This window comes from Rana temporaria, chromosome 2 (genome assembly GCF_905171775.1).
Source record: "Rana temporaria chromosome 2, aRanTem1.1, whole genome shotgun sequence".
NCBI classification, from domain to species: domain Eukaryota; kingdom Metazoa; phylum Chordata; class Amphibia; order Anura; family Ranidae; genus Rana; species Rana temporaria.
The window spans coordinates 127,049,038-127,071,799 of NC_053490.1; the positions used below are offsets into that span (position 1 = coordinate 127,049,038).

Consider the following 22,762-nt stretch of genomic DNA (forward strand, 5'->3'; position numbering starts at 1 on the left):
ATTTCACTTTTTAAATATAAATACCCCTGTAATACACAAGCTTAATGTATTCTAGTAAAGTTAGTCTGTAAACTAAGGTCCGTTTTGTTAGGTTGTTACAGCATTTAGACACTTTATAAAATAGAAATTGACTGGGGCCATCTTAAGTGTGGGCATTATGAAGCCAGACTGTAGGACTTCCTGGATTTCAGCCTTGCAGATCTCGCACATGCTCAGTGCTACACAAGCAGTGTCATAGGTTTCAGATCAAGTTTCAGCACCTGTACTGTCCAAGTCACATGATTCTTCGAGACGGGGGAGTGCACAGACTCTTGGAAAGTTACACCTACTACATTCCCAGGAGTCTGTGCGGTGTAGGTTAGGAAGCTTAAGCACCTAGGTACAGGAAGAGGGAAGATTATTTATTCTGCCTAGCAACAACACTTTGAAGGCATCTAAAAAAAAAAAAAAATTTTCTTAAAGGACTAATGACATTTTTTTAAAACTACTGATGTAATGTTATATTTATGGGTGGAACTCCACTTTAACTTATTTTTAAAGCATATTAAAGTGGTTGCAAACCCTGTTATACCACTTTTACCTATAGGTAAGCCTATAACAAAACTTACCTGTAGGAACCTCGAATTTATCCTAAACTTGCACAGGTTAGGAGATATTCAGTATATGCACTGCTAGTGAGGTCAATGGCACATGCACACTAAAGAAACGGGCCGCTGGTACAGTTTCTTCAGGAGTTGCACGCAGGAGCAACGCCATTGCGGGTCTGGCCAACCATAGCGCCAGAGCAGCGTACCCAGAAGTAACTCTGGTGGAAGATGTCCACTCTGTACTCCGAGGGCTGATGCCAATGCAGGGCATCGTTCTAAGGTAAGCATTTCATAATGAGCTAGTATGCAATGCATACTAGCTCATTGTGCCTTTGTCTTTTAGGGTTTGTTTTTTATTTTTATTTTTCCCCCCCCCCCAAGGTTTACAACCTTTTTAAAGTGTATATAAATACAATGAATGAACTTCTTATTTACCCTTTTGGTCTGCTAAATATACCATTGAAAGTGTTTTGTTATTATATCTATTCGGTAAGTGCAAAAAAAAACCTGCTCATTCTGCCAGAAACCTTGTGATCTGATAACTTCCAGTGCTTTGTGTCTTTGCACAAACAGGGGTTTTGGAGATGAGGAGGAGGGGAATAAATAGAAAGAGGTCTGTGTTCTCTGTAAATCTATCAGAAATTAAGTAGGCAGAGCTGACAACATGTGCCTAAATATGCAAAGCCATGTTGTCAAGCACACCAATAATTTATTTTATTTTTTTGCCTTTAGGAATGCTTATGTGCTTAAAAGAAAATCAGAGTATTTTTCTAGACATAACTATATACAAGATAAATTTAAAGTAAAAAATCCCATGATTGTTGGTTACTGCAGGAGTCACCAAACTGCGGCCATTTGCTTGCCTTTATCTGGCCCTTGAGGTATTATTCCTGCCATGGATACCATCAATTATGGAAAAAATGTCTGCCACTGACACCAAAAGGACACCAAATTTCTCCCACTGACACCAACAATGGGGCATAATTCCTTCCACTGACACCAAGAATTGGGAACGCTCTCTCCTCCTAATGTCAAAGATGGGGCATTGCTTACTTCCACTGGGCACAGCCCTGCCCCCCTAAAGCCTGAACAGTAAATTGGCCCTTTGTTTAGAAAGGTTTGAAGACCCCTGGGTTACTTTATTTAAAAAAAAAAAAAAAAAGCATGATGCCTGTGAATAGATGGCAATTCTCTACGTACATGGGTGCAGCCCTTTTGGTCCTTTTAGCTTTTACTGATTGGACACAAAATACTCTGAGTAATGCTCATGTGATTTAGAATTGGAGCTGGGGAGCAGGACTTATTTAAAAGGCACAAAAAAATACTGTTTAATGTCATACCGATTGGTATGAAGTGCAAATTTTATGACAGGCTCATATTCATGGTTTCAGTACCCAAGTGCAATGCACCCATTGCTCATATTGCAAAACACCACATGGGTGGTTCTTATGCTCCCAGCGGGAGCCCTTGACAGGGATGGGACCAACAGAGTCAAATCACATTCTGTGCAGCAGACAATGTACCTTTGAGCCTACAGCACTAGAAATCTTTCACTTACCAAGCCTTTCAGCTCACCCTGCCAATGCCAACATTTGGGTTAGCACTCAGTGGGTGTAAGGAATTCACTGGAAGTCCCCATATAATGTTTATACACATGGTCTCTAGTGCGACTAAGTCTGCACTATTTATTACTACAAACTTAAGTAAAATATTTTTTATTAAAGCTTTTTAGATTATTTAGAGTACATGACATTATTTAAGTTAGTTCCTGCTACAATAAATGGTCCATTGAAATCTTCCTTCCACAATAAAACAAAGACTGATACACACCAACACCAGCGAGAGTTTGGTCATAAGTCCATAAACCTTCCAGTAAGCGTCTGAGCAGATACCGAGATCCAACAGTGCCTTGGAGCTGCAAGGCAAGAGTCCTAAGCAATAAATTGCCAAACCAGCTCATGTGCCACCCAAGATATTGCAAATGCAATTTCTGGTACAATATTCTTTATTGTAATGAGCATGACAACATAAAAAACATTCACCCATGCAAGGCGTGGGCTATAAAAAATATGCTCAGGTAACTTTTATAAATACCAATTGTCCACTGAGTGCCTAGGGCAACTAACCGAAGGTCCACAAGGGCCAGCAATGAGAGCCCATGTTGCAGGTGCACTAGTTTACAGAGGGTAATGTGTGTGCAGATCTACTGGACACCCCCCCCCCCCCCAACAGGGTTGGGGTAAATAATTAGCAGAAAAGGTGAAAAAAGGTTTTTAGGCCTAGCGGTGTCAACCACATCTCAGCCAAAAAAAAGGAGCCCCAAGTCTGGGGCTTAGGGTCACCCTAAGGTAGGGGTGAGACAGAGCAGCCATAAGCTTGGCCTCTGCAACAGAGAAGGAGAAGAGGGGGGAGGAAGGAGAAGGGGGAAAGAGGAAAAGGGAGGGGGGAAAGAAGAAGAGGGGGGAAAGGAGAAGAGGGGGGGAGGAAGAAGAGGGGGGAAAGGAGAAGAGGGGGGGGGAGGAAGGAGAAGAGGGGGGAGGAGGAAGGAGAAGAGGGGGGAGGAGGAAGGAGAAGAGGGGGGAAGGAGGAAGGAGAAGAGGGGGAAGGAGGAAGGAGAAGAGGGGGGAGGAGGAAGGAGAAGAGGGGGGAGGAGGAAGGAGAAGAGGGGGAAGGTGGAAGGAGAAGAGGGGAGGGGAGGAAGGAGAGGAGGGGGGAGGAAGGAGAAGAGTGGGAGAGGAAGGAGAAGAGGAGGAAGGAGAAGAGGGGGGAGGAGGAAGGAGAAGAGGGGGGGAGGAAGGAGAAGAGGGGGGAGGAAGGAGAAGAGGGGGGAGGAAGGAGAAGAGGGGGGAGGAAGGAGAAGAGGGGGGCAGAAGGAGAAAGAAGGAGGGAGGAGAAGTCCTGTAGGATAGGGGAATTATGAAGTGGTCCTTAGGAAAGATACAGTTTGCAAGGTGGGGAGAGCGCAAGACCACCAGGGTGACCATACTTTAAGGAATTTAGAGTGGGAATCATGTAAGATACTAGAGATTTTTCTTCATTGATCATACGGTGGGTGAAAATGCTCTTTACCTTAAGAAACGGAACAGAGGGTCTCTTCCAAGCTCTGGACAGATAGGATGCCAACTTTTGTTGGTATGAGAACAATCCCTGGATCAGGCAGTGCAACAAGGCACATTTTGGCATCCTTGTGAATGGGTATATGGAACAAGCAATAGAGAAGCCCAAACACTCTGGACCAGAACCCTTTGAGGCGGGGACAGAACCACAAAATGTGTACAACATCCCCTCATTGGCCACAACCCCTGAAGCACCGGTCACTATAGGATGGGTTCAAACTCTCTATCCAGCCTGGGACCCAGTACCATCCTAGAAGGACATTGTATGCAGTTTATAGAGTATACATGTTCAAGGAGCACTTTGCAATAGAGGACCAGGCTCTGGATCAACAGAGGTCACCAGATTGTGTTGCAGATGCACTTTCAACCAAGAATTCAGGTAGCAAACTAGAACATTACATACAACACAGTTTGACCCCCATCTCCAAAATAGCACCATATTTCAATGGGGACATGGCTGAAACTTGAGTCAGGATAGGTAAAAGGAAATAATACAAATGGCACTGAACAATAGACAACAATGTGAAAACATGAAACTGTCCTGCTGGCTCTCTACATTTACCATTCTGTGGGTTGCATTCAGGGGTGGAGACATCATCATACCAGGTTTTCTTAATAAAGCATAATAATGCTCTCACAGGGTGAAGTTCATTTGTGCGCTTCTGTTCAAGGGAAAGAAGGCCTGTTGCCCACAGCAACCATCCACACGAAACCTGTCACTTTACAATTATAAAATGGCAAAATTGGAAGGTAAAACCTGACCAGTTTGCAACGTTTTTGTTTTCTCTTGTTTTTACACAAAGGATTCAATAAGTCTCATTATGAGGTAGACTGTAGTTGTACAGATTGTGAGTACATCAAGTGCTTACATACTGACAAAGCAGCAGTGTTTTTTAGATCATAATGCTTCAGTTATAATTTCTGTTTAATGTTAAAGAGGAGAAGCAGTCCCGAGGGCACAACATATTCATTTCAGAACCATTTACATTGCATTTGGAAAAAAAAAAAAAAAAAGTTAAATGGTTTCTGGACTGATTAGGTGGCAGACATCATTCCTCTGCTCAGACTTCAAGCACAGGTCTACAGAGATAAAATGATGGAGATACATAAAGGTGCTGCTGGAGGTGATTGTGCACAGAATTCCCAGCTGAACAGCAAACGGCTACTTAGCATAGTTTCCAGACAACATCCCCCCATTCATATACTCATCCCACTCCCTCCCTCCAGATAGGATGCCTCATCTGTAAAAGCAAAAGCAGGGGGAAGCCGTTCTATCCAACCTTCATACATCCCTGACATTCTTCTGATTACAGGGCAATAGCAGAAGCTGGGAATGTGTCAAAAAATGGATCTTCTAGATATTTAAGGATCAGCTTAGCAGCAATATAAAGGAAAGATGAGAAAAATAAAGTCATATTTATTTTTATTTCATGCTCGCCAATAATGCACATGTGTAATATAATAAAGAGTATGGCGTGTAGTATTCTGTCACACAGGTAAAAGCAGCAATACACACTCAGGACAACATACACGATAGAGTACGTACAGTATATATTAGGGGACAATTAAAAAAGAATAAAAGTGATTTACAGGAACTCTTGAAATGGCAGGGAAGTGGTGTCATGCAACACCAGAAACTATACAGACATTAGGTGTGTAATTCCACCCACCTACCTAATTCCACCTAATTCCACCTACACTGCGTAAACATGCGCTGTTGACAGTGATACAAGCCAACAGTGCATGTCCACACTGCTCACATGTGGCTCAAGGTTGTTATAAAACTGTTGCCACTATGCGATGACCCAGAGAACTGTGCAAGCTGTAAGTTTTCTTTTTGTTTCAGATGCATTGAAGAATTTTGTTTTGTCATATTATGTTGAACCAATTAGTTGTCGTAATTCCTTACGTATCTTCGGCATTTGTTTTGTATATGCCTTGGTGCAGATGGAATCAGTAGATTGTAATATATTGGATATAATATTGAATTGGACGGATTTGAATTGGAAGGATTCAATATTTTTTTTTGCTAGTCCAACGCACCAAGAGAATGCGAGATTGGCGCGTTTCAGTCTATAAGGCCTTAGTCATAACCACTGGTTATGACTAAGGCCTTATAGGCTGAAACGTGTCAACATTTCCTATTTGCATTTGTTTACTGTGGATTGTCAATAAATACGTAAATTTTTTTAAGAGCAACGACTGGAGTGCAGATCATCTTTTCTTCATTTACTTCTACGCAGCCACCGACTGTGGATCGAGCACCCGGGAGCTCTGCTTTCCATGTGATGTATGGGTAGTAACACTGATTTTTTGGTTTATAAAATGGCATTATGTGCATCCAAATTAACGAGTAGAATGAAATTTAGATTCATTAGTTACTTGAATGATTGAACAAATTAAAAAATGTCATTCATTTTCCTATGGGCCTGAACTACTATTGCATCATTAAATAAATATATACGCTGTGCAAAGTCATACACTATACCAGTGTGAAAAGAAACATATAAAAACCTCCAATAGTGAAAAAAAAATCTTTCCCAACAGTGGAAAGTGACAATAGTGCAAAAAAAAAAAAAAACACAAATCAAATATAAAAAATAAATATATAAAAGATGTGTATATAAAATGATGATAATTAAAGTGCTACTGTGCAAAGAATTGCAATTCCCACTTTTATGATCCTGTATAGATTATCAGTGACCCACTGATGCATAAAAAAGTGCTCCTGTGCATGTGCATAGCATCCAGTATTATATACCGTATTTTTCGCTCCATAAGACGCCATTTTTTCCCCGCAAAAAAAACGGGGGAAATGTGTGTGCGTCTTATGGAGCGAATACTGACCAGGAGAGCCGCTGAAAGGGGATAGTTTTGGCAGTAGAACAATGCCCTATGCATCACTCTGCCCCAGCTAAATCCTGTTTCTCCCCAGCCTTCAGCTGCTACAGGGAGAGAAACAAAAGAGTATTGTTCTTTATTTAACCCCCACAGGATCGGCATTGATATGTAAATCGCACGGGCATTGTTATGTTAATGAGGTCGGCCAAAAATTATGCCCGCACCTCTGCATGCCGCTCACCCAGTGCTGTATTGTGGCCTAGGCCGACGAGGCCCAGGCCTAGGGTGGCACTTTGCGGGGGGGTGGCGAAAAAGCCGCCCCCGCAAACTCCCCTCCTCCCGCACAGAGGGCCGCACAGCTGAATCCCGGAGCTCAGTGCCACCACAAGTTTCAGCTCTGAGCTCCAGTAATTGGTCAGTCTAGGATGCACTGGTGCGGTCACCCGGGACATCTGCTGCCCGGGGGCCTGCAGCGTTGATCAGCTTTACAGAGCAGCTGTCTCTCTCTCCACTGACATCGCACAGTCACTCTTTGGCTCCTCCTCCTGGCTGTGTACACAGGAACATTGAGCCGAGAAAATACGCAACTTCAGTCAGTGAGAGAGCCGAGAGAGGACACAGTAACCAGGAAGTAGGGGGGCAGGCAGATAAGAGATTAACTAATGAAGTGATGGGAGGGGAGAGGGTGGTATGGGGATATGTGCTGGGGAGTGATTTGAGAGGGACTAGCAGATACCATCTTCCCTCTCAAATCACTCCCCAGCACATATCCCCATACCACCCTCTCCCCCCAAATTAAAAGATGCTCTGTCCCTCATCCCACCCTGTTCCTCATCCCACCCTGTCCCTCATCCCATGAAAATGATAGGGCAGGTCTTAAAAAGGAAGGGGTGTAGTCTTGACAGGAAGGGGTGCGTCATATATAAATTAGGGGGTGCGCGAGTTTAGGTTTTGTGCTGCCCTAGGCCTGACCAAATACACCACTGCGCTCACCTAGAAGGTGTGAACAGCATACAGGAAAGTATAGGGGGCATGTAGAGGGGAACAAAGAGGGGGGTTTGAGGTGCAGAGGAGGTGAGCAGAGGCATGCAGAGTTGAATGGGAAGGAGGGGTTGGATTGCAGAGGTTAGCAGAGTAGGGGTTTGGGGGATAGAGGTTAGAAGATGAGTTAGAGGGGCAATGTTGTACTAAGAGGGAGATAAGAATGCAGAGATTAGTAGAGAGATAGGGGGGGGGGGGTACTGTAAATACACCATTTACATCCCAATATGCAAATACTCCTGTTGTGTTGAGGTCATGTAAATGTCCCAGTTACATTGGGGATCAGTGTAGGGTGCCCCCTTACATTGGTTGTCAGTGTAGAAATATTATTCTGTTAAATTTTATTAAATATTTTAGTACACCATTTGGTTGAGGACTTTTTTTTCACATTTTCCTCCTCTAAAATCTATGTGCGTCTTATGGAGCGAAAAATATGGTAGTTTATCAATATTGCATTTCTGGGTTGTTCAAAGAAGTGCTCCTGTGCATGTGTATGGTATCCAAAAAGAGTCTATTTAGGTGTAATAAAGTTCACGTGATTATAAAGTTCATGTGATTATAAAACCGCTAGGTGCAATAAAGTTCCTGCAATGATAAAACTGCTAGGTGATCCAGAACATGCCGTGGTATTCCTCACTCTGGTGATCCCCTCAGAGCGTGTGACTTTGCAATTAAGAGCAGTCAAAACACACATATGAACCACCTTTGGGCTCTTGTAGTTACACCAGAATCCTGGTACTTCGGTAAGTGTTTGAAATAAAGACTTGCTAGTGCAAGGGCTCTTTTTACACGGGCAGACCGCATGTCCGCTTTTTCATCAATCCGTGTACGGATGAAAAAGGGACATACATTGGTCCCTATGAGATTGCGGGTATCAGCGGATGAACATCCACCGACACCCGATCTCGCCCCATCCGTCTGCCAATTGGATCGGGTGAACATGGACAGACGGTCCGTGTTCATCCGATCCCCCATAGAGGAGAGCGGGAAAAAAGACAGGGCGGTCCCTGTGCAGGGACCGCTCTGTCATCCGCCGGCTCAGCGGGGTAAAGCGGAGGTTCACGGGGCAGATCATCACTGATCCGCCCCGTGTGAAAGAGGCCTAATAGAGTTTTATCAGTTTAATAAACAAAAAGCAAAAACACCAACTGGGGTACTCACATAGATTAGGTACGCTAATGCACCGCTCTATATCAGGTAAAACAATGGTAAATACCGACAGGTATTGGGATGTATGTTGTTCCCCTCTCATAGATCACCTGTGCAAACGTATCGTCCTGTCCCCTTCCCCTATGCGTCTCGATACAGGGGTTTCCGTATCTTCTTAAGGGGGAAATCTATTACTATTGCATCATGTGACATCATCCGAATGAAAAATTCAGTTGTTAATTTCAGTACAACTTTTTTTTCGGATTCGTTGACATTAATTTCTATGTCCATTCGTATACATCCGAATCTCTGAAAATTTAATTTTCATCCAAAAAAAAAAAAGAACTGTAACACATTGAAAAACGCACATGTCTATTCGCCATCACTTTCTAGGTTTTCCCATTTAAAATAACTATAGGATGCTTCCCTGTGGTACACCTTTACTAAACTTGATTAAAATGTCCTAAATAGAAAGTATACTGTATTTTTTTTTATATACAAGAATATTTAGTATTTACCACTTTATCATGCAGGTAGTAAGCCCTAATCTCCTCTTCTCACCCACACGCTATCTTTTCGAATGAATGTGTAATTTTAAATGCAGGGCATTGTACTTGATGATGCCAAAGGGCATTCCACCACCTAGGAGCGAAGAGGCAGTGGGTGCCAGTCCTACAGCCTGGAGAGAGCCTGTGGGAGCTGGGAATCGGGCAAGAAAGGGTGCTTTTACCCGTATCCTACACATATACAAGCATTTAATCCTTGCAGTGGAGCAGGATATTTGATTACCCCAGAATTCAGTTTAAAAAAGGGGGGGGGGAATGAATACAGGTTTGTCGTCATTCTCTGAAGGACTTCTCTAAATGGAATATCCGTTTCCAATAATACATCTATTTTTGAAGGTAAACAAATTTGTTCACTCAATAAGGAGCATTGCGCAAAATGTAGTAACCTATAGCATTTAATTACTTATTGTGGGCATTGGACTCTGCATTTTACACTTTACTCCTTGAGCTGTATTTCTTGCATGCTAGAATGGGCAACGATACCACGAAGAAATTCAGCTTTGAAAGACAATATGAAAAACTGTATTTCCTCTGCATATTTCCTAATATAGCCTAAAGGTTGGACTTGTTCTGTCTCGCCTGTATTTTTTTATTTATTTTTTTGAAATAATGGTTTATGACTTAAGTACTTAATGTTAAAAGCAGAAACTTTTCCACATTACACAAGTAAGACAAAAGCTATGGTGGATGTTTACACACTCACAAAATGTCCTGCCAATACTTTCTGTACACAGAGAGTGGGTGTCCATATTTACACAGCCATCATATGTGCATAGGTCAGATGGTAACCTTTCCCCTCTAACAGAAAGGGATCATGCAAGCGCAACCATCACCAACATCTGGGTAATAATACATTTCACAGTTTGACAACCATGAATATTGTGTCATTAATCATAATTACACCCAGACTAGCACCACTACACAATTACCCTAGACATCAAAACAAATAGATCTGGAGTGAAGGATCTTGGCTTTCTTTGTGGAGATATACAATATATATCTATATAGATATACAGTCCTGATCAAAAGTTTAAGACCACTTGAAAAATGGCAAAAAATCATATTTTACATTGTTGGATCTTAACAAGGTTCCAAGTAGAGCTTCAACATGCAACAAAAAGAAATGAGAGTGAGACAAAACATTTTTTGAGCATTCAATTAATTGAAAATAACAAATAAACTGAAACAGGCTGTTTTTCAGCTGATCAAAAGTTTAGGACCACGTGGCTTTAAAAGGCCAAATCTGTGCAAGGATGTGGATTCATTGTAACTTTCTGTCAGGTAGTCACACGTTGTTATGGCAAAGGCAAAAAAACTCTCCCTTTTTGAACGTGGTCGGGTTGCTGAACTGCATAAGCAGGGTCTCTCATCAAGACACTGGACGATCCTCGACCCAAATTAAGGCCCTTACTGGTGCTGACTGCAGCCCCATAACCATCAGACGGCATCTGAGACTGAAGGGCTTCAAAAACAAAAAACTTCTTCAAAAACCTCGTCTCCTTGAACGCCACAGAACTACTCGTTTTGACTTTGCAAGAGAGCACCAAACATGGGACATTCAAAGGTGGAAGAAAGTTTTATTCTCTGATGAGAAAAAAAATCTAACCTTGATGGTCCTGATGGTTTCCAACGTTACTGGCATGACAAGCAGATCCCACCTGAGATGTTTTCTACGCGTCACAGTGGAGGGGGCACCATAATGGTCTGGGGTGCTTTTCCTTCAGTGGAACAATGGAGCTTCAGGAAGTGCAGGGGCGTCAAACGACCGCTGGCTATGTCCAGATGTTGCAGAGAGCATTCCTCATGACTGAGGGCCCTCGTCTGTGTAGTAACGACTGGGTTTTTCAACAGGACAACGCTACAGTACACAATGGACAAGGGACTTCTTCCAGGAGAATAACATCACTCTTTTGGCCCATCCTGCGTGTTCCCCTGATCTAAATCCAATTGAGAACCTTTGATGGATGGCAAGTTTACAAAAATGGACAACAGTTCCAGACAGTAGATGGCCTTCGTGCGGCTGTCTTCACCACTTGGAGAAATGTTCCCACTCACCTCATGGAAATGCTTACATCAAGCATGCTGAAACGAATTTTTGAAGTGATCAACAATAACGGCGGAGCTACTCATTACTGAGTTCATGTTTGGAAGTTGGATTTCTGTTTTGGGGGGGGGGGGGGGTTCGTTTTTTTTTTGGAGGTGTGGTCCTAAACTTTTGATCAGCTAAAAAACAGCCTGTTTCAGTTTATTCGTTATTTTCAATTAATTGAATGCTCAAAAATGTTTTGTCTCACTCTCATTTCTTCTTGTTGTATGCTGAAGCTCTACTTGGAACCTTGTTAAGATCCAACCATGTAAAATATGATTTTTTGCCATTTTTCAAGTGGTTTTAAACTTTTGATCAGGACTGTATATCTTCACAATGTAGCATGCAGCACAACACACAGCTTTGATATAAAACTGCTTTGTTGTAAAATTTACATGATGATGTTTTCACAGTTTTCAGATGAATTTAATGACTATTTCAGCTCTGTAGGTGTCCCTGAGCTGGCCACACACTATATTGGGCAGTGGCTGATCAGGCATGTTAGAAAACCTGTCCTGATCACCGCCGTCCCCTAACTGATCAGTTGCACTTTTCCCCTGCTTCATTTCCTTTTTTCCCCATAGGGAGCCAAACTAGCTTGCACTTTAAGAGCACCATCTGTCATGCTGTAAAATCTATAAGTAGCCTAAGCTGATGATGTAGATGCCATACCTACATAGAAGCTCTTTTACCTTCAAAATGGTTTGATAAATCAGCTCTGCTCTATCCTACTCTCAATTTGTGCCTTGCCATCTCATGGGCATTGCAGCATATCCAATTGGCCCTTCCTTAAAGGGTCACTAAAGGAAAAAAATTTTTTGCTGAAATGACTGTTTATTGGGTATAGAGACATAAAAGTTAACTGATTCCTTTTAAAAATGAATAAAAATTGAATTTAATCTATCATATAATGTGCCTCTAGTTTCACTTTTGTTTTTAAGGTACATACATGAAGTTCCGGGTGAGAGGTGAGTCGGGAAGACTCACAGAACAAAAACAAACAAATCCAGGGCAGTGTTTTGTTTTTTAAAATGAATCCGATTGGTTCTGAGGAGTTTTAGACACACAGTAATGACAGCTTAGACCACCGTGAAAATCTCCCAGTATGATGGTTATAAGGAAACAGGCAACCAGGAAGTGTGGAGATCACAGCAGAATTACAGCTACTTCAAAGCAAAAACGAACAATGAGGACATGAAACCAGTACTGCAGTAAGGTAAAGGAAGCTATTTAGCTAAAAAAAAAAATTCCTTTAGTGACCCTTTAACCGCTGTACTAGATAGACTGATACAAAGTCAAAATCAGTTGTGAATAAAAATGTATTTTCATTTATTTTCTAATTAACCCATTAACTGCTTTAACTAGTGTGCTTTTTTGGCATTCAGCTTTGTCACTAAACCTACATCATAAAAAATTGACAAAAAATGGTGTTCATTAGTGATGAGCTCTGGCGTGTTCGCACAGTGCACGTGCAGAGCCCGTCAGGAAGTCTGCACGGCGCTGCGCTAATCACAGGCAGGGAGACATTTCTCGATGCTCGGCTGCAGGGATCAGGAAATGTCTCACTGCCTGTGGTTAGCGCAGCGCCGTGCAGACTTCCTGGCGGGCTCGGCACGTGCACTGTACAAACACGCCGGAGCTCATCCCTACTGTTCATATGCATTTGGTAACTATGAGATTTGTTTTCTGTATTCTGCAAAAAAACTGGTTGTCCTGCTGCTCTCTCTCTCCCTTCTGTTCATGTCCCCAATTCAGCTAAGGATTTTCCAGCTATGGTGGCAACTCTGATGAGCATTTCCCATCATGAGCAGCTCATGTGACTATAGAGTGGGCGTATACATAGTGGTAAATGGCAGATCACTCCCTCCCTCCTCCTCCACGCCCACTAACCAGCTAAACACAATGGGGTGGGATATTACACGTAGATTGTTTGAAGCTTCACCACCCTCTTATTCTAAGACACAGGCTGGAGGGGTGTGACACAGCCTGTGACTTGCAAAATCTACCCACACCATGTTATTTCCACAAAATAATAAAGATTTGATTTTAAATATATATTTGTATGCCCATTTAAAACAGTTTTATTGGTATTGATTTATTTTTACTCTGTATTCCAAAAGGCTTTTTTTTTTTTTTTTTAACATGTGACCAGCAGCAGAGGACTGGAAGCTCCTCCTGTCATTGTTTCCCTGCAGACAGGCTGGAAAAGATCTGGGTCATGTGACAGCTGTATATTGATTTGGAAAAAGATAGACTTTTATCCTCTGCTAGAGGCCAAAGAAAGGGTTTAAATGCACCCGCAAAGCACTGCTGTCAAAGCGCTGCCCATTCATTTACATGGGCAGGGGCAGTGGAGGAGCGGTGTATTCACCGTTTCTAAACTGCTTCAAAAGATGCTGCTTGCAGGACTTTTTCTAACGTCCTGCCAGCGCAGATTTTTTTCCCCATTATCATACTTGCCTAGGTGGATGCGGCATCTGTCCACTGACACCTCTACACTGAGAGCCAAGAGATCGAACATCGCCGATTGCTCTGTTCTCACAGCTCCCCGAGCAGAGAGCTGCTGACTGTCAATCAGTAGCTCTACACTCTGCTCCTCCTCGCTCATTGGAGCGCTGAGCTGTGGAGTGGCGGGGAGCGGCCGTCTCAGTCTTTCAGCAGCTCGCTGAGAGGCTGAGACGGGTGTCAGTCCAGGCACCTGGTGGATCCAGACTTCCATTGTGGTGCCTGGACTGATTTCTGTGATGTCAGCAGAGAGCGGAAAACGGGTCACAGGAGTTTAAAATGAATTGCACTCCTGTGATCCATAGGAGAAGCCCAGCTTTGGCTGGACTTCCTTTAAATTAAGTAGAGTCCAGTGGCGTTACTATGGGGGTGCGGCCACCTGGTGTGACACCTGCCAGAGGGGTGACACTGGCGTCCAGCTAAACACTGTACTATAGTGAGTTAAGAACTTCATGCATGTGAAAGGAAGGCACCACCCAAGACAAGATTTTCTTTTGCTTTGCGACTGGATCCGGCTTGATTATAATGCTTGTCTGGACCAAGTTCTTGATTCAGCCAAGCCAAATGCCATCTTTCTAAAATTGAAAACATAAATGCCATACTATAATAATAGTAACAGTTAACTTTTCTGAGCTTTTCCTCCGTGTGACAACTGTTCTCTGGTCCTTTACAAATGCCTGCTAACTTACAAACCAAACTGACTGGCTCCTGAATTCTGTATATCTTTTGCAGGGAGTATGCTGCATGCACTGTATTCAATCCTAGTGTTTTACATTGGCCAAATATTCTCTCTACAGGATTCTTTAGAAAAAAATATCAGTTCTTGTCTTCTTTCTGCTCTGACTTGTGCACTGTCATGGTCAGTTTGGTTCCTGTATGCTATAATGCCATTTCACGGATATCTTACACAGCTGTAGAGATCAGTTAGACAATGTGCTTCTTACTGCTGCTTGTTCGCTCTACAGTACAACAACCCTCTGTTGTCTAAGTCCTTCATGTGATGTAGGACACACTTTCTGAACGTGAGATTAGCCTTCAAGCGTCAGCTGAGTGCTCAATCTTTCAGATTTGTGACCTTAATGCCAAGTGTAAACACAATGTTTAGAATGTTACAAAAAAACTTGCAAATTGACCTTTGTCCTAAAAAGTTTAAATGCGTCCAAAGCTTATGAATTCCAAGCATATACAATGTGTTAAATCATGAGGAATATAGATTTGTTCATTTAAATTGGATTAGGCACGTTATTCTTGTTTACCTCAAGCAGCTTTCATTTATGGAAACCTATGGCTCTGGCATGCTTCAACATGTTCCTGAGTCACATGACAAAATAGAAGCAGCTCAGTATAGAACATTCAGCAGATTTGCTTTCCTCTTTATTTATGGCCAAGTATTGTAGCTCTCACAGCCCAATTCTGGATATGGTTTTGAAACTGCATTGGTCAAACAGGTCAGCAGCTTTCAATGAGGTCTTGTTTAACATTTTTATAATGTTTTATAAGTATGCTTGAAACTTCCCTATAAAAAAACTGATCTTCATACCATCCATTATCTGAACTGGAAATTTCTAAATAAAGAGATATATATATATATATATATATATATATATATATATATATATATATATATATATATATATATATATATATATATATGCGCACACATACATACATACATACACACACACACATATACAGTGGGGATCGAAAGTTTGGGCACCCCAGGTAAAAAATTTGTATTAATGTGCATAATGAAGCCAGGGAAAGATGGAATATTTCCCCAAAAGGCATCCAGTTACAGATTAGACATTCTTATAATATGTCAAAAAAAGTTAGATTTTATTTCCATCATTTACACTTTCAAAATTACAGAAAACAAAAAAATGGCGTCTGCAAAAGTTTGGGCACCCTGCAGAGTTAATCTTGTACTGCCCCCTTTGGCAAGTATCACAGCTTGTAAACGCTTTTTGTAGCCAGCCAAGAGTCTTTCAATTCTTGTTTGAGGTATCTTTGCCCATTCTTCCTTACAAAAGTCTTGCAGTTCTTTGAGATTTCTGGGCTGTCTGTCACGCACTGCTCTTTTAAGGTCTATCCATAGATTTTCAATTATGTTGAGGTCAGGAGATTGTGAAGGCCATGGCAAAACCTTCAGTTTACGCCGCTTCATGTAATCCCCCGTGGATTTTGAGGTGTGTTTAGGATCATTATCCATTTGTAGAAGCCATCCTCTTTAACTTCAGCTTTTTCACAGATGGCATCAAGTTACCATCCAAAATTTGCTGACATTTTATTGAATGCATTTTTCCTTCTACTCGTGAAATGTTCCCTGTGCCACTGGCTGCAATACAACCCCAAAGCATGATTGATCCACCTTCTTCTGATGACGCTTCCATGAAGACCATATTTGTACAAGTATCTCTTTATAGTGGAATAGTGTACCACAACTCCAGTGTCTGCCAGATCTTTCTGGAGGGATCGTGCAGTCAAACATGGGTTTTGAATTGCTTTTCTCACAATCCTGCGAGCTGTTCTGTCTGATATTTTTCTTGGTCTTCCAGATCTTGCTTTAACTTCCACTGTTCCTGATGACTGCCATTTCTTAATTACATTCCGAACAGAGGATATTGACACCTGAAAACGCTTTGCTATCTTCTTATAGCCTTCTCCAGCTTTGTGAGCATCAACTATTTTCAGTTTTAGTTTTCTAGACAACTGCTTAGACGAACCCATGGTGATGATTGTTGGGGCAAGGTCAGAAGAGTCTGGGCATTTAAAACCTTTGAGATTGACATGACCTGGTCTTCCCAGACGATGATTGAGAACAATCCATGACACTGGCAGGTCTCAGCTTTGCAAAGGGGGCAGTGCATGCTATAAATTCTGCAGGATGCCCAAACTTTTGCAGATGCCATTTTTTTGTTTTCTGTAATTTTGAAAGTGTAAAATGATGGAAATAAAATCTATTTTTTTTTTTAAATATTATAAGAATGTCTAATCTGTAATTTGATGCCTTTTGGAGATTTTTCCATCTATATATATATATATATATATATATATATATATATATATATACATATACACACACATATATTATATACTTTATTGGCATATAACACTCACTTTTTTATCCTGAAAATAGAGGGTAAACTGTGTCTGCGTGTTATACGTAGGGGTGGTGGAAAGTTTTGTTTTCCTGAAACTTCCCTCTTAAAGTTAGGGTGTGTAAATACAAGAATATATATATATATAAAAAATTTAGAAAAATAAATAAAACATGGGAACTTGACAAGCTTGGTGGTAGAATCAGGGGTGGAGGGATAGGAGCCTAAACACACAACTATTATTAAGAAAACTCTGAACAGCATCTCCTTTAGGGCCCTTTTCCACGTACGGATCCCGTGAGGATCTGTACCTTGCTTATCCGCTTGCTCAGCGGGGATCGTTTCGTTGATGCGCGCTGAGCCGCCAGATGACAGGGCGGTCCCTGCACACACACACACACACACTGTGCAGGGACCGCCCTGTCAGATCTCCGCTCTCTCCTATGGGGGGGGATCGGATGAACACGGACCGTCTGTCCGTGTTCACCCAATCTGCTCTGCAGACGGATGGAAAAAAAGGATTTTCCTCCATCTGCAGAATCGGACCATAGCGGGGACCGATGAGATCGGGTGTCAGCGGATGTTCATCCGCTGCTACCTGTTATCCTATAGGGATACATGTATGTCCGTATTTCATCCAAAACCGCATGGATGAAATATGGACATACTGTCCGTACGTGTGAAAGGGCCCTTACTGACAGTGACCACAGATGCTCTACAGATTGTTAATGCATGCTGGAGGATGGAGCCATTAGCATGATGAACCCGAGATCCAGAATGGATTCTGGACAAAATGCTTTCAGTTTTTAACACATTCATTTACCCCAAAGTATGTCCAGATGAAAAAAAAGTAAGAATGTAAAAGGTCTGCATTCTTTTCCATTATTTATGGGACTGAATGTCGAGGAGCAGAGGTAATCTAATGAAAATGGACGCATGAAAATGAATATGGTTCCAAAGACCTACAGAAAAAAAACTGGAGGACTCTGATGTAACAAAAATGACATTCATTCCATTCTGCTCCGATTTAGCAGGGGATCAGTTCACGGAAACACTGTTGATTGGACTGGACACAACTCGTGTGAAAGGGACCCAAGTCCACTAAATGTAATTCTTACCTGCTGTTCACTGTCTTACTGTCCTCAAGCATCTTACAGTATACTTCTATATCACACAACCCCCTAGTTACTTAAAAAAAAAAACACACCCCCACCCCAACTTTAATGTAGTGAAGCAAGGCCAATTATAGCTCATGCGTGACTTCCTAATATGAGTGACCACAATGTACCCTCTCATTAAAAAAATCTTTAAGAACAATCAGATGTTGCATTCAACATTGAAGACTAAATCATACATCATGCTAATCCACAGACCACCAGTGAAGTGCATTTGATATAAAATGCACATGTTTGAGAGAGTAAGAATACAATTTAATCAAGGGTACCATCTCCAAAATAGAAAAGCACTTCTAGATGTAATAGTTTCTGCCTTGTATGAATACTGTACTATCATTAGACAGTGTTTGTTAACTAAAAAAAAATAAAAATAGAGATCCTGTTTCCTTAAAGCAGAATAAACAGCACATTGCACCACCATGGTCAGTTTGCGTCCCTTCGTCATCCGCAGATCTCCCTCTGACTTTAGCCAGGGAGGTCACACGGTCACATAGCAGTCTTGTGACTTCTATCAGTGTCAGGTTAAAGAATGTAGGAGGAGTTTTCATTTTCCCCTGATTGACCTATGAGGCTGCAGGACCCTGACCTTCTGTCTAGACAGTGCCGATTGGCCCTGTGCTGATCACATGCACTCTCCCAAGAAAAATAAAATAACTCTCTAGCAAAACACACCAAACTCAGCATGTGCAACTTGTCCTCTAAAATGCAGTGTTCTATCAGGAAATGGACTGGAATCAGTGGAAGAAAAGCAGGATCAGAAAGACAGAATACAAATACAAATGCAGAGGATTAACCCCTTAGGCTCCACAGAGTATAAAAAACATGCTTTACTGCCTATACAGACCGATTTTACGGTTGTGGGTTTAGTAATGCCGCGTACACGCGGTCAGACTTTTGACCGGGCAAAATTCTGTCGGAATTTCCGACGGAAAAAGAGAGAACCTGCTTTCTATCTAAGTCCGTTGGAAATTCTGAAGAAAAAAGGCAGATGGGGCATACACATGGTCGGAATATCCGTTGAAAAGCTCCCATTGGACATTGATGTGCTGAAAGCAGGGTAAAAAAACTAGGCATCCTAAATTTGTTGTGTATGGGGCTGCATAGCTGCAGACTTGTCAGATTGCCCAAGCTCCCCCATGTCCACATCCAAAAGTACCTACAATGGGCAAGTCAGCACCAGAACTGGACCACAGAGCAATGAAAGAAGGTGGCCTGGTATGATGAATCATGGTTTCTTTTACATGAATTGAATGGCCGGGTGCATGTGCATCACGTAACTGGGGAAGAGGCAAGTAAATAGAAAAAGTTATTTTGTCTCAGTGCACAAAATTATGGAAGCTCTTCCTATCCTTGGAATAAACTGCACTATTTCTGTTGATAAGGACTATATTTTCCAATAAACTGTGTCGAAACCTTGAGCACACTTAGGCTGTTTAAATAAAAATAAAAAAATAAAATGAAGAAAAAAAATGAAGAAAAAGAAAGGAAAAAAAAAACCGGAACAAATTTTTTAAATGTTTTTATTTCACAAGAAAGCAGCTAGACATAAGCTGCAGTGTTAGCTATAGATGTTTCACTTCTCCCACCAAGAAGCGAGCTATGTTTTTACCATCACTGTACACGAAGCTGATGTGTTTGTTTGTTGTCTCGTGTATTTATTTTTGACATAACAAGCAGTTCTCAGTCTGCATGCCTGCCTACACGTAGCACACAGCGGCTTTGTGCTCAATTCCCGGTCATGGGCTATGGCCCCTTGATTACTTGCACCAACATGAATAAGACACTGTCAGATGGAGCCTGTGAAGACTGGGCTCTGAATGTTTGTACGGTGGGTACAGCCACCAACAGAACATCTTAATGATGGACTTTTTGTCAGGACAGGAGTAGAAGGGGATATTAATAATGAATGACCCTATACACGTTTAGGCTTATTACGTTTCATTAAACAAATCACAGTCCTTTATGTCCCATAGTTGACTTTCTGCAAAATATTCCAAAGCCCTAAATGTTTATGTTGTAGAGAGGAATTTCTGCAAGATCAACATAATTAGCATTACCATTTCAAAATGTATCAAATCTACATAAAGACCATTAATTTCAAATATGTAATAATCCAAAATATATTTTTGCATACAAAAAGCATACAAATGGGACATCAGGCTATTGCAAAGCTGCATCCAGACTTGGAAAAATGGGCAATGTTTAGAGCCACTCCTTAAAAATATTTACAGGACCAGGAAACAATGCAATTCGCATAGCAGGAGACTGACCGACTCACAATAGAGCTGGTTCACACATCTCTGCAGAGGCTCCGGTTTTAATTGAACAGGAGTCTTTTGGTCGAGGGCCACTTAATTGATTTGTCTACTGTTCACAGGCATCAATGAACTATGGGTTCTTACTGCAGCCCAAACTGCAAATATAAAATGAGCCCTATAAGGCTGCTTTCATGTTGTGCTGCAATTTCAGTTTCAGGAAGTGCACCAACCCCGCAGGATATAATAGAAGTCTGTGGTTCAGTGCAGGTAACCCACGGGGAAGCCACAGGTGCATTGTGTTGCACTTGCAGATCAGTGTGAAAGCAGCCTCAATAATCACTGCAAAACTACTGGTCATATATGCCCAAACTCTGAAAAACGCTGATATTATGCCTATTGGTGTGATTTTCATAAACTGACAATCCTTCTCTTTGTGCATCTGCAGGAATCCCTGGCTGTAGAAAATGTTGCTGTCCCAGGCTGAGTGCATTTGATATTACTTTGCCGTGGAACAGGAGCTGGTGCTATAGAGGAAGCATCGGCTTATGCGGCTCTGCTCCCTCCACAGTTACTTGCTTCCCCTGCCGCTGGCTCCATCCAAAACACTGATGCTCTAGGATGACAGGTTGGCAACCCGCAATTTGGGTTTGCCAACCTGCCATCCCAGAGCAGGAGGTTGCGGTCTACATCAGAGGTCTCCACGGGCCACCAGTTGGGTACCCCTGTTCTAGATGTTCCTGCACATACACTCAGCACTTATGGGCGATAGTGACCAATAGAAATGTGCAGGAGGCAACCTTTGACCATCTCAGAAATTGCCAGAGCATTGCCTGTCACAATGGTGTCTTGGAATTTGGCCATAAAGGTAAGGTATAGGAAGCTCCTGCAGTTACGTATACTTGTAAGTTATATCTTCACATCGGAAGCAGGATTTCTTCTCCCAACCGTCTCTTCAACGCTTTTCGCTGACAGGCTTTTTTTTTTCTTTTGCACATGAATAAAGTGTATTTCTATTGCAGCCACAAGCTTGTTGTCTTTTATTAGCCATTAAGATTTCTCTGATTTTAATTGTCAGTGTCCCTGCTTGTGGTTTTCTGTATTATCAAAGGGTAGCAAAAATAACAAAAAAGGTTCTGTATCCAACACTTACAAAATCAATAAATTGGCTATATAAAGGCATTAAATGTAGTGCAGTTTACAAATAAGGACCTGGTTCTTCTGATTAAGTGGGGTGCCAGAATCTGGCAGAAGACTGGCTGTGCAAAATGACACACCCTTTAGCTGGCAAAACAATATTCATAGAGACATTTCGACATTTTACTAAGTGGGCCACTGTCCAATTTCTGAAGAAGTAAAAAAATTATATTTATATTTTTATTAATATGATCACGGTAAACCGAAATATCATTGGTCAATGACGACTTGGAGGGTTACTGCACTTTGCAAGGACTATTTTTTACTTCCTTTCCCCTACAGTCGTAATGGTGATGACTGAAAAGTTTCATACACATTTGTTCACTGGATATACAGAATAGCTCTATGGAGAGAGCACCGGAAAAAATAAAACATCACAGCCATCAGACAGTAAAAGCAACATTTTAACACTATGGAGAGTAAAATGTAAGAAACACCTCATTGAGCCCTTGTGGGATTTAAGCAATTCAGCTCAACACACCCACTTGAGCCCAGCACCCATAAGTACTGGTCTAACAGTTAAGAAATTAAATATTCAATAGCAGCCCAATGTTAATCAAATTGACTTGGAGCCCGGAAAAAAAGATTTATGAGAACCAAATCAGGATACAGATGTTCTCAAGTCAAAGACACCTCATATAAAGTTCTTACAAGATGGTACTTCACTCCTATAGGCCATAAGTTCAAATCCAATATTTCTCCCTTGTGTTTCTGTGGTTAGACCTTTCTCATGTGGTGGAAATGCCCAGATGCCAGGAAATTTCATAGTACATTGGAGGAATTTGTTAAGTGGTAAATTAGGAATGATTGTGAGACTCCCCAGTTGGCTTTGCAAAACACCCAGATAAAGGCATTAAAAAGTGTGACAGAATTAAAGGGGACATATTTTGGGCTTATACTAAGAGCAACCAAATTAGTTATTACTTCAAGATGGTAATGTGTGGTGCTCTGTATTCCAAACATATATAGTATGCAAAAGGGTAATTATGTAAATGTTAATTTGTTTTCGATGTATTCTTCTTGATAAAACAACCTCCCTTGTCAAATTGCTCATTAAAAGTAAAACTAAAGGCAATTTTTTTATTTGGCTAGCGTGGAGAGGGATTAGAACTCCTATTATTGCTGTCTGTTCCCCCATTAGGGAGA

At 41.6% G+C, this 22,762-nt stretch overlaps 1 protein-coding gene across 1 annotated transcript in view; it reads right to left on the reverse strand.

Moving 5' to 3' along the window:
• The window catches only part of LRP1 (LDL receptor related protein 1), a 447,299-nt gene that overhangs the window by 314,811 nt on the left and 109,726 nt on the right, over positions 1–22,762 (reverse strand). The gene's annotated exons all lie outside the window — the stretch shown is intronic.